Source organism: Cebus imitator, unplaced genomic scaffold (assembly GCF_001604975.1).
Source record: "Cebus imitator isolate Cc_AM_T3 unplaced genomic scaffold, Cebus_imitator-1.0 Scaffold327, whole genome shotgun sequence".
NCBI classification, from domain to species: Eukaryota; Metazoa; Chordata; class Mammalia; order Primates; family Cebidae; genus Cebus; species Cebus imitator.
Window position 1 is genome coordinate 252,811 of NW_016107642.1, and position 13,104 is coordinate 265,914.

Consider the following 13,104-nt stretch of genomic DNA (forward strand, 5'->3'; position numbering starts at 1 on the left):
CAAATTAAAATAAAATAAAATAAAATATATCTGACCTTTAGTATCTGACTAAATCTCTCCAGATATCCTATAAAATATTATAAACCTGTAGAAAATGCTAAGAACATGCAGAGCAATAAAAAAATTAAAAAGACACAAAAATTTTTAAAAAGATAAAATGAAGGCCAATACATGGGCTAGTGAGACTAGATTAAGAAACTAGAAAAACTCTACCTCATGAAAGTAAGATCATCTGTGAGTAGAAGTGAGGTTGACCAACTCAATTTTGGCCCATTCAGAATCCTAGGATCTATAATAACCAGAATTCTAAGCAACCATGTCTCTACTGTGAAGGTGCTATTTTGTGAGACAGAGTATTCTTAAACTCATCCATCTTTCTATGTTCATTGAGAGATAGCAACTCACAGAAAAATTACTGGACAGGCAACTGGTAGTTGTACATTTTATCTGGTGAATATGTAAGACCCAGCTGAAGTGCAGTAGTGTGATCTCAGCTCATTGCAAATTCTGCCTCCTGAGTTCAAGCCATTCTAGTGCTTCATCCTCCACAGTAGGTAATTTTTGTATTTTTAGTAGAGATGGAGTTTCACCATGTTGGCCAGGCTGGTCTTGAACACCTGACCTCAAGTAATCCCCTTGCGCCTTGGCCTCCCAAAGTGCTGGGATTGCAAGTATAAGCCATGGTGCCTGACCAAAAAAAAGAGAGAGAGAGAGAGAGAGAGAGAGAGAGAGAGAGAGAGAGAAATTCCAAATTTTTATGATACATTATTGAATAAGTGGGGTGCAAAAAACAAAATGTTGCTGAAGGAAAGCAAAACTACCTTAAGTGCATGGCATATAAAAAACTGGAAACAGGATAAAATCATGTGCACATTAACTGTTCTCTATAGACCAGATAAACTATCTAACCATTCTTTGAGTTAGGCTAGATTGAAAACAAATAGTTCACTGGTTCTGTTGTTAAATATTTTGTTTGCAGAGTATTTTTCTCATTTGAAAATGATTAAAAAAGGAAAACACACAGCAATTTAGCCTCACCTAAAGTGCAAAAGAAGAGAATGTCACCGCAAATAAGACTCTGCAAGAGCCAGAAGAAAGTATGTAAAATTTCTTTGACATCCTAAACGTAGTAGAGAAAACCCATGTCATGAGATATAAGAGCACAAATGCATATGGATAACAGACTAAGATGTATAGGCAACAAAAATAGATAAAAACGAAAATAAGCAAGACAAGGAAAAGATTCCGTGTACCTCAAAGGCAATAATAGATAAGAAAATTAAAAGACACATTGGAGTTACTTAAGAGAGAAACATGCTGTAGAAGATAAAATTAGTAATGTAGACTGAAAACTTATTTTTATTGGAATCCAGAGACAGTGAAAAGGGATAAAATGGGAGAGAAAATTGTAGCTATGGAAAAAATAAAACGGAGATCTAATCTATAAATAATTGTCACACCTGAGGAACAAATTTACCGAAAGTTTTAATTAAAAATATGGTAGAAGACAACTTTCCAGAGGCGAAGAAATATGCATATTGAAAGAGATTATGAAATTGCAGACAAAAATAATGAAAATAAATACATATTCTGAAATTACTTCATCATTAGAATAAATTTGAAAGTTCTACATGCATTTAAGATGTGGGAAAATAATAGATATAATTTTAAGAATACAGCCTGGCTCCACATATCTTAGTCCTGGAGGAAATGTAACAGCATCTAAAGAGATCTGATGGGAAAAGGTTTTGACAGGTCTTTTACATTCAGTCATGATGTGTGAAGGCAATAGAAGTAAATCTTCAGATATAGAAGGGCTCTGAAAATTTACTATCCACATAGGCTTTTCAATAGTTATATTGGGGCTTAGTTAAGCCTATTTAGGGATAATATTTTTAAAGTCAACAATGTGAAAATTATGGTATTATGAGACTAGCAGGATTTTCTTTACTCAATTTGAATGTCATTTTGGGAATCGCATTGAGATTATAAGTTTTAGGTGGTTTATGGAAACTCTTGGTGATAGTTTACAGCACTATCGTAAGATAGTATTATTTGATTTCACTCTTTTTTCTATTACCAGGAAATGTGTTTTTTACGTCTTTTATTTCACTGTTCAGATGGAATCTCTTGTCCTTTAAATGACAACTTTTACAAAAATTATTGGTGATGTACTATTCCAGCACTTGTTACAGTATAGAAACAATTTACATAGCTATTGTTTCAGAGTATTGTGCCAGAAGAATTGCTGAATAATTTCTATTCTTCACAAAATCATATCTGAATAAAGGAATAAATATAATAAAATATTTATGATGAAGGAAGATGACTAATAGTTTACAGAATCTTTAAAACTCCTTGACAATCTTGATTAATTTCTGTATAGATTGGTGCTTTGTGATTTACCACATCTAAACTCAGGTGGGATATCAATAATGCATACAGTAACTGATAGAGTTATGAGGGTGGTTGGAAAATCTTAAGGTGACTCCTATACATCAAAATATCTCCTCATTGGCATGGCAGTATAAAATCTAGTTTTAAAAAAGACAAAAATCAGTCTAAATTGAGAATCTTCCACTTCAACTTCAGCAACACAATAATTACATTGATGTCAATATTGATGGCCCAGATATACAATATTATTAATTAATTTATTCAAAAAATAATTGTTGAACAACTCTCATGTACAGAGAACTTTCCTGGAAACTAGATACAGAGCTGTGATAACCTTGTTCAGTGATCATCTCTTTTCTAAATCATCATTCTTAATAACCTCTTTACTCAAACATACTAAATATGTAAACCTCCATCATTCTTACATTTTAACCATCTCCTGGACGTAAATCACACCATATTCATATCATGATACAGTGCCAATAATTCCAGTTCCATTCTTACCATTTTCCTCAATTCCTGGTTCTTTTTATTTTCTATTCTAGCCCTTTACTAGTATAAGAAATGATTAAATACATAGTTAAGAGATTATCATTCAGAAAATACTAACAAGTCAAATATGTATTTTACCAAATGAACAACACAAACAAAAAAATCTGCATCCAAGTGCTACATATCCATTAGATGTTGATTTTTCAATGCCATATGAAAAGAAAGTAAGATCCAAAAAATGGGGAAGAAAAAAAATTCTACCATACGCATTACGGGCATTTCTCCACCTCTTCTTGGGACCTTGGAATTCAGCTCTTTGTTAGGTTAAGTGGAATTCCATCTTTGTAAATATATGTACAGCTTTGGAGCCAAAATTTAAAAATTACCTTGAAAAAAATCTTTCCTTGTCCAGATCATTCTTGCCAACACTATTCAGGGATTTTATACATTAATTTACTGCCAGTTTCCAATTATATGTGAAGGCCAGTTGACTTGTACCATTGAAGAAATATAAATACGAATGTGTGTGTGTGTGTGTGTGTGTGTGCACTGCCCATAAATATAACTTTGAGGGTGATGATTTAGATATCACCATATTTTAGGGAAAAAACCTCAAAGTATCACATATGTTGAACTAAAGGTTCAGCGAAGCTGGAGGAAAGCTATTTATGGGATATATTTTAATGTGATGAGATAATGGGCACCTACAAACAACCAGCAGAAAGTCAGAAGTTACAGATATAATAATTGATTTGACCAGAAAAACTTATTGAAATTTCAGGTCATTTTAGCACTTGTTTGTAGATACTCCTCCCATTTTCCCATTCCTCAGTGTATTTTTAAACATTTTAAGTTTTATTTGTTTTGGGTACATTGTAGGTGTATGTATTTATGGAGCACATGAGATATATTGATACAGGCATACAATGCACAATAATATCAGGGTAAATCGGTTATCCATCACCTCAAGCATTTATTTCTTTATGTTCCAAACTATCCAATTATACTATTTTAGCTAATTTAGATGTACAAAAAATTATTTACTGTAGTCAACCAGGTGTGCAATAAAATAATAGATCTTATTCAGCATATATAACTGTATTTTTTGTCCCCATTCACTGTTCCCTTTCCCCACACCCCTATTCCTCTTCCTATCTTTTGTTAAAATTAATTATAATCTGTCTTTATGAGTTAAACTGTTTTCATACCTCTGACAAACAAGTGAGAACACGGGTAGTTTACCTTTCTGTGTTTGTTCATGTCACTTGACACAATGATCTCCAGCTCTATCCATGTTGTTATGTTGTTGCAAATGACTAGATCTCATTCTTTTTTGTGGCTGAATAACACTCTATTGTGTATATGTACCATATTCTCTTTATCTATTAATATGTTGATCTACACTTAAGTTGCTTCCAAATTTTGGTTATTGTGAAGAGTGCTGTAATAAACATGGGAGTGCAGATGCCTCTTCCATATACTGATTTCCTTTCTTTTCTGTGTATATTGAGCATTGGGATTGCTCAATTGTATGGTAGCTCTATTTTTGTTTTTCTAAGGAACCTCCAAAAACTGTTCTCTAGAGTGGCTGTACTAATTCATATTGCCACCAACAGTGTACAAGGGTTCCCTTTTCTCCACATCCTCACCAGCATCGAATATGGCTGTCAATTGGAAAAAGCCATTTTAACAGGGTTGAGAGGATATCTCATTTTAGTGTTGATTTTCATTTCTATAATAATAATTGATGTTGAGCACCTTTTCATATATTTGTTTGCCATCTGTATGTTTTTTTTTTGAGAGAGATGTATATTCGGACATTTTGTCCATTTTTAATTGGATTATTAGATTTTTTTCCTATTGATTAATCTGAGCTCCTTATATATTCTAGTTACTAATCACTTGTCAGATCAGTAGTTTGCAAATATTTTCTAACATTCTGTGGGTTGTGTCTTCACTTCATTGTTTCCTTTGTTGTGCATGAGCTTTTTAACTTGATGTGATCCCATTTACCCATTTTTTGTTTTGGTTGCCTGTACTTGTGAGGTATTGTTCAAGAAACTTTTGCCCACACTATTGGCTTGGAGATTTTCCCTAAAGTTTTCTTGTAGTAATTTCACAGTTTCAGGTCTTAGATTTAAAAGTCTTTAATTTGTTTATATTTGATTTTTGTATATGGCAAGAAATAGGGGTCTAGTTTCATTTTTCTCCACATGGATATCCAATTTTGCCAACACTATTTATTGAAGAGACTGCACTTTCTCCAGTGTATGTCCTTGGAGTCTTTGTCAAAACTGAGTTTACTGTAAATGTACAGATTAATCTTTGTGTTCTCTATTCTGTTCCACTGAATTATGTACATGTCATTATGAAAGTACCCTGCTGCTTTGGTTACTAGGGCTCTGCAGTGTAATTTTTATATCGGTTTATTATTTTATGTTCAAGAATCCATGAGAAGTTTTGTTATATAGGTAAACTTGTTTCACAGGGATTTGGTGAACAGATTATTTCACCACCGAGGTACTAAGCCTAATACCCAATAGTTATTTCTTATGCCCCTCTCTCTCATCCCATCCTCCACCCACAAGTAGGCCCTGCTGGGTTGTTCCGCTCTTTGTGTTCATATATTTTCATCATTTAACTCCTATTTATAAGTGAGAACAGGCAGTATTTTGTTTTCTGCTCCTGTGTTAGTTTGCTAAGGATAATGGCCTCCAGCTCCATCCATGTTCCTGCAAAGGACATGATATCATTCATTTTTATGGCTACATAATATTCCATGGTGTATATGTGCCACACTTTCTTTATCCTGTCTTCCACTGATGTACTTTTAGGTATATTCCATGTCGTTGCTCCTGTGAATAGTGCTGCAATGAACATACAGGTGTATGTAAATTTATGATAAAATGATTTACATTACATTGTGTTTATATATACAGTAATGGGATTGCTGAGTCAAAAGATGGTTCTGCTTTTAGCTCTCTAAAGACTCACCACATTGCTTTCGACAGCAGTTGAGTTCATTTGCACTCTTACCAACTATATAAGCATTCATTTTTCTCCACAACCTCACTAGCATCTGTTATTTTTTGACCTTTTAATAATAGCCATTCTGACTAGTGTCAGATGGCATCTTATTTAGGTTTTGATGTGTGTTTCTCTAATGATCAGTAATATTGAGTTTCTATTCATATGATTGTTGGCCACATGTATATCTTCTTTTTAAAAGTGTCTGTTCATGTCGTTGCCTATTTTTTAATGGGGTTGTTTGTTATTTTCTTGTAAATTTGTTTCAGATCCTTATAGATGTTGGATATTATACCTTTGTCAGATGCATAGTTTGCAAAAATTTTCTCTCATGTTGTAGGGTGTCTGTTTACTCCGCTGATAGTTTCTTTTGCTGTGAAGAAGCTCTTCAGTTTAATTAGACCCCTTTTGTCAATTTTTGCTTTTGTTGCAATTGCTTTTAGTGTCTGCATTATAAAACCTTTGTCCATTCCTTTGTCCTGAATGGTGTTGCTTAGGTTGTCTTTCAGGCATTTTATGGTTTTTGTGTTTTACATTTAAGTCTTTAATCCATCTTGAGGTAATTTTATCACAAGGTTTAAAAAAAGGCTCCAGTTTCAATCTTAGGTGTATCACTAGCCAGCTATCTGTGTCAAAGGATCCTATGAGTGTCGCTTCATCAGCCAAAAAGCTATGTGGCTGGTGGTGCATCTGCTTGAGTTTTGTTTTGCTCTCACTCATTGAGCTCATTTTGCCCACTCAGCCTGGCGAGTTGCACTCAACTCGTGCTACCTGCCCAGATCTCATGCTTGCCAAGAGTGAGCCAGACACAGACCTGTGAGGGGGGTGTAGATGAGCAAGTTCAGGGTCCAACCACTGTGTCCAGCCAGGCATGCTGGTTGCTGCAGTGGGGCAGGCAGCTCCAAGCACTAGCATAGTTACTAGCTCTGTGTGAGGCTGTGGCTGGACCAGATGCATGGCAAGCAGCTTCCGCTGTGGGCACCAGCATCTGGACAAAAGGAACGTGGTGACACCCAAGAGCTTGGAGACACTAGGAATTGCAGAGCCCCAAAGAGGACGTTACAACGTATCTCATCCCTGGTTCGGCAAGCCCCAATATCTGGGCTCCCAGAAGGGCCAAAGGTGTCCTCTCCTTGTTGCCCACAACACTGAGCAGGGGTTGGGAGCATGTTTTGGGGGGACATGCTTCAGCCTGTTTGGGTTACTACACTTTTAGTCCCGCTGCCCCACTCTGGCTCACAGCTAGTGGGCTGGCCTGGCCTTGCCACTGCTTCCCATTGTGTGAACTGGCTGCCCAGCACCAGTGGAGCATGGGAGGGCTACAGTGTTACGGCAGCTTTGGCTTGGGAAATTCCTAGGTCTGGGACCCCAGGAGGGTCACCATTCTTCACTCCCACATTCCAGGAGCATGTCACCACCTGCAGCTCTGTGAGCCAAACAAGAATTTATTATAGTTCCTTTCACTCCCACCGTTTGGTGGGTCTCAAGTTCTTGTCCTGCTCCTGGAAAGAACGAGGTCACATGGGCAACTGGAGGGTGAGCAAGGCAGAAAGGAGCTTCATTGAGTGACTGGACAGTTCTCAGAAGAGAGGAGACATGAAGTAGGCAGGTCTTATCCACAAGCAGGTTGTTCTGACAAGCGTGTGAATCTGGCTGAGTGGGGGTGGGGGGATGGTGTTTATGGTCTTAGAATAGAGGAAGTACGTGTTGATTGGTCCATGGGTGGCAATGGGCAGGCCTGGAAAAAATCACCATCCCATTGGCCAAAGACCTCAAGGAAGTTCTCACTCTCAGTGCAGAACTTCACAAGGAACTGGTAGCCCAACCACCAGGCTTCAGGCTGTCCCTGGCTTGAAGATTTCACCGAGGATGTGGCCCTTCCCACCTAGGTACCTGTGTGCTTCCCACTGCCAACAACATACTAACTGTGGTGCCCAGGCAGTCTGCACCAAGAGTCACTAGCAGGCACACGTCAAGCCGCCCTCAGCCCCCAGCCTCCCTCCTATGTTTGCTGGCACTCAAAGTACAAATGTGGCTGAAGTGGCAGGGGGCTGGTGTATCAATGCCACCTGGAGCATGCACACACCTGGATGGGTTATGATAGCACCTGGGCTCAGTCACAACTTTGGTCTGCACCAGACCAGGCACCATGAGTGGGGAAGAGGTCACGGAGCAGTAGCAGGCACTTCTGAGGCTGTGGGGGTAGGGAGCTTCCCAGTCCCCTAGGAATGCAGGGATGCCTGTTCCAGAGCCATGGCTGGGCAGCTGCAGTTGTGCCTGGGAGTATGAGTTCCTGCCCCATCAACTCAGGAGAGGATGGGGCTCCCACTGAGATCACCTGTTCCTGTCCCTCACTGGCTCACTGGAGCACACAGCCCTGGCTGCACTTCCCACGCTGCAGGTGACATCCTTGTAGCTGCTGCTCCGGATGGGCTGCCACCACCATAATCAGCACCATTATTTGAATAGGGGGTCCTCTCCCTATTGTTTGATTTTGTAATCTTTGTGGAAAATCAGGTGGTTATGAGTGTGCTGTTTTATCTCTAGGCTCTCTATTCTGGTCCACTGGTTTATATGTATGTTGTTGTATTAGTCCCATGCTATTTTGGTTACTTTAGCCCTGCAGTATTGCTTGAAGTCAGTTAGCATTAGCGTGATGCTTCCTGGTTTGTTCTTTTTGCTTAGAATGGCTTTGGTTATTCAGGCCCTTTTTTGGTTCCATATGAATTTTAAAATAGTTTTTTCTAGGTCTGTGAAGAGTGTCATTGGTAGTTTTATAGGAATTGCATTGAATCTGCAAATTGCTTTGGGCAGTATGGCCATTTTAATGATATTGATTCTTCCCAACCATGAGCATGGAGTGGTTTTCCATTTGTTTGTGTCATCTCTGATTTCTTTGAGCAGCGTTTTGTAATTCTCCTTTTAGAAATCTTTCTCCTCCCCAGTTTCCTGAATTTCTAGGTGTCTTATTCTTTATATGGTCATTGTGAATGGTATTGCATTCCTGATTTGGCTCTCCGATTGACTGTAGTTGATGTATAGAATGCTAGTGATTTTTGTATGTTGATTTTGTATCCTGAAACTTTGCTGGAGTGGTTTATCAGCTTCAGAAACTCTGGGGCCAAGACTGTATTTCAGATATAGAATCATGTCATTTGCAAACAAGGATAGTTTGACTTCTTCTCTTCCTATTTGGACGTCTTTTGTTTCTTTCTCTTGCCTGATTGCTCTGGCCCAGACTTCCAATACTATGTTGAACAGTACTGGTGAGAGAGAGCAACCTTGTCTTGTCTGGTTTTCAGGGGGAATACTTCTGAGTTGCTCACAATCAGTATAATGTTGACTGTGTGTCTGTCTCATGTGTCTCTCATTATTGTGAGGTATGTTCCTTCAATGCCTACTTATTGAGAGTTTTTATCAAGCAGCAAGGCTAAATTTTACGAAAAGTATTTTAGGTATCTATTGAGATAATCATGAGGTTTTTGTCTTTAGTTCTATTTATGTGATAAATCACATTTATTGATTTGCATATGTTGAAACAACCTTGCATCCCAGGGATGTAGTCTACTTGATCATGGTGGATTAGCTTTTTGATGTGCTGCTGGATTCAGTTTGCATATTTTGTTCAAGGTTTTTGTATCAATGTTTACCAAAGATATCAGCCTAAAGTTTTTTTTTTTTTTTTAACTATGTTTCTGCCAGATTTTGCTATCAGGATGATGCTGGCCTTATATAATGAGTTTGAGAGGAGTCCTTTCTCCTCAATTTTTTGTAATAGTTTCAGTAGAATTGACACCAGCCCTTCTTTGTACATCTGGTAGAATTAGGCTGTGAATTTGTCTGGTTCTGGGCTTTTATTGGTTGCTAGGCTATTTATTACTGGCTCAGTTTTGGAGCTCATTACTGGTCTGTTCAGAGATTCAATTTCTTCCTGGTTCAGTCTTGGAAGGGTGTTTGTATCCTGGAATTAATCTATTTATTCTAGATTTTCTATTTTGTGTGCATAGAGGTTTTCATAATAGTCTATGATGTTTATTTGTGTTTCTATAGGGTCACTGTTAATATTCCCTTTGTCATTTCTGATTCTATTTAATTGGATATTCTCTCTTTTCTTCTTTATTAGTTTAGCTAATGGTCTATTATATTAATCACTTTTTTAAAAACTGCTACTGGATCCATTGACCTACTGAATGGTTTTTTCAGTTTCCATCTCCTTCAGTTCAGCTCTGATTTTGGTGGTTTCTTGTCCTCTTCTAGCTCTGAGATTTGTTTGCTCTTGCTTCTCCAGTTCTTTTAGTTGTGATGTTAGGTTGTTCATTTGAGATCTTTCTAATTTCTTGATGTGGGCATTTAGTGATATAAATTTTCTGCTTAACACTGCTTTAGTTCTGTCCCAAAGATTCTGGTATGTTTTATATTTGTTCCCATTAGTAACAAATAACTTCTTTATTTCTGCCTTAAGCTCATTATTTACCCAAAAGTCACTCAGGAGCAGGCTCTTTAATTTCCATGTAATGGTATGGTTTGAAGTGGTTTTCTCTGTCTTGAATTCGGTTTTTACTGTACTGTGGTCTGAGACAGTGGTTGGTATGATTTTGGTTCTTTCTCATTTACTTAGAAATACTTTATTTCTGAATGTGTAGTCGATTTTAGAGTATGGGCCATGTACAGATGAGGAGAATGCATATTCTGTTGTTTTGGGGTGGAGAGTTCTGTAGACGTCTATCTGTCCAGTGTTTAGTTCAGGTCTTGAATATCTTTATCAATTTTCTGCCTCAATAATCTTTCTAATACTGTCAGTGAGGTGTTAAAGTATCCCACTATTACTGTATATAATTTGAAGTCAGGTAATGTGATTTCTCCAATTTTATTCTTTTTGCTCAGAATAGCTTTGGCTGTTGAATCTTTTGTAGTTCCATATAAATTTTAGACATTTTTTTCTCTATTCTGTGAGAAATGTATTTTGAAATAAATTGCATTGAATCTGTGCACTGATCTGTGTATTATGAATATTTTAAAAATATTGATTCCAATCCATGAACAGGGAATATCCTTCTACTTTTTGGTGTCCTCTTCAATTTCTTGCATCAAAATTTTACAGTTTTTATTGTAGAGATCTTTCACTTCGTTGGTTAATTCCTAGGTATTTTTCTTTATTTATAGCCATTGCAAATGGGATTACTTTCTTAATGTCCTTTTCATGGATGCACTTTATTTCTCTTGTCTGATTGTTCCAGCTAGGACTTCCTGTACAATCTCAAATAACAGTGGTGAAAGTGGGCATTCTTGTGTTGTTCCAGATCTCAGAGAAATAGGCTTTCTGCTTTTCCTCATTGAATATGATACAAAGTCTGTCATATATGTCTTTTAGTGTTTAGAGGCATGTTCCTTCTCTATAATATTTTAATTTTTAACATGAAGAGATGTTGAATTTTATCAAATTTCGCCATCAATTGAAAAAAATCACATGTTAATTGTGATTCATTCTGTTGACATGATGTATCGCATTGACTGATTTGCATAAGTTGAACCATTCCTGCATCCCTTGGACAAATTCCACTTGGTTATGATGAATGATCTTTTCAATCTGTTATTGAATTCAGTTTGCCAGCACTCTGTTGAAGAGTTTTGCCTCATTGTTCATCGAGGATATTGGCCAGTCTTTTTTTTTTAATGACTCATTGTCTGGTTTGGGTATCGGGTAATGCTGATCTCATAGGCCTCAAAGAATGACATTGAAAGTACTCCCTCATTCAGTATTTTTCAGAATAGTTTGAGTGGTATTGATATTAGTTCTCACTAAAAATTTTGTAAAATTAAGTAGTGAAGCCATCAAGTCCCTGGGTTTCCTTGGCCCGGAAACTTTTTATTGTGGCTCCATTCTAATTACTTGTTATTGGTCTGTTTTGGTTTTGGATTTCTTCATGATTCATTCTTGGAAGGTTGTATGTGTCTAGGAAATTATCCATTTCTTCTACATTTTTCAATTTATTGACACATAGTTAATCATATTAGTCTCTACCCACTCATTGAATTTGTGTAGCATCAGTTATAATGTCTCTTTTTTCATCTCATTATATTTATTTGGATCTTCTCTCCTTTTTTCTTAATCAATCTGGCTAAAGGTTTCTCAATTTTTTTATTGTTATGAAAACACATCTTTTCATTTTGCATTATGTTTTTCATTTCAACTTCATTTATTTGTGCTCTGATTTTATTATGTTTTCTCATCTACTAATAATGTTGAGTTTGTTTTGCTTTTGCTTTTTTAAGTTTAAGATGACTCATTCAGTTGCTTAATTTAAGTGTTTCTATTTTTTTGATGCAGGCACCTATTGCTCTAAACTGTCTTCTTAGTACTGTTTTGGCTGTGTCACAAAGGTTTTGCTATGTTGTAGTTCCATTTTCATTTGTTTCCAAAAATTTTTCAATTTTCTTCTGAGTTTCTTCATTGACCCACTGGTTATTCACAAGAATAGTATCTAATTTCTATTGTTTGTATACTTTCACAAATTTATCTTTTTATTGATATCCAGTTTTATTCCACTGTGGTCAAAGAAGGTACTTTATATTTTGATTTTTTTGATACTCATTTTCTGACCTAACATGTTGTCTATCCTTGAGAATGATCCATGTGCTGAGGAGAAGTGCAACAATTGAATAATATGTTTTTAAAAATACATATTAGGTCCATTTGGTCTATCATGCAGATTATGTCCAATGTTTCTGTGTTAATTTTATGTCTGGGGGGAGGATCCAAGATGGCCGTTTAGGAACAGCTCAGGATTGCAGCTCCCAGTGAAAGCACAGAGGGTGAGTGGATGCCGCATTTTTTTGCCCACAGACTAGGAAATTCCCGGGCGGAGGAGCTCCACAGGTCACCAGCGCGGCTGTTTCGGCCAGCGCCGCTGCTTTGCCCCGTGTGGCTGCTTTGTCGGCGTCGCGGAGCAGCAGTTCTCTGTACAAAATACACTGGTCCGGGTGCCCTTCTGGCTGGCGACTGGAGCCACTGGAAGTCGCCCATTCATCTGTTTAAAAAGGGGACTGAGCAGGGAGCCAGGACAGTAGATTCCAGGGCAAAAAAAGCGCCACGAATCTCAGTGCCGCTGTTTAAGCCAGCACAGTGAGTCACCACATGGAAAAAAAACACACACTGTGGCACCTCTTCAACAGGTGACTGGAACACCA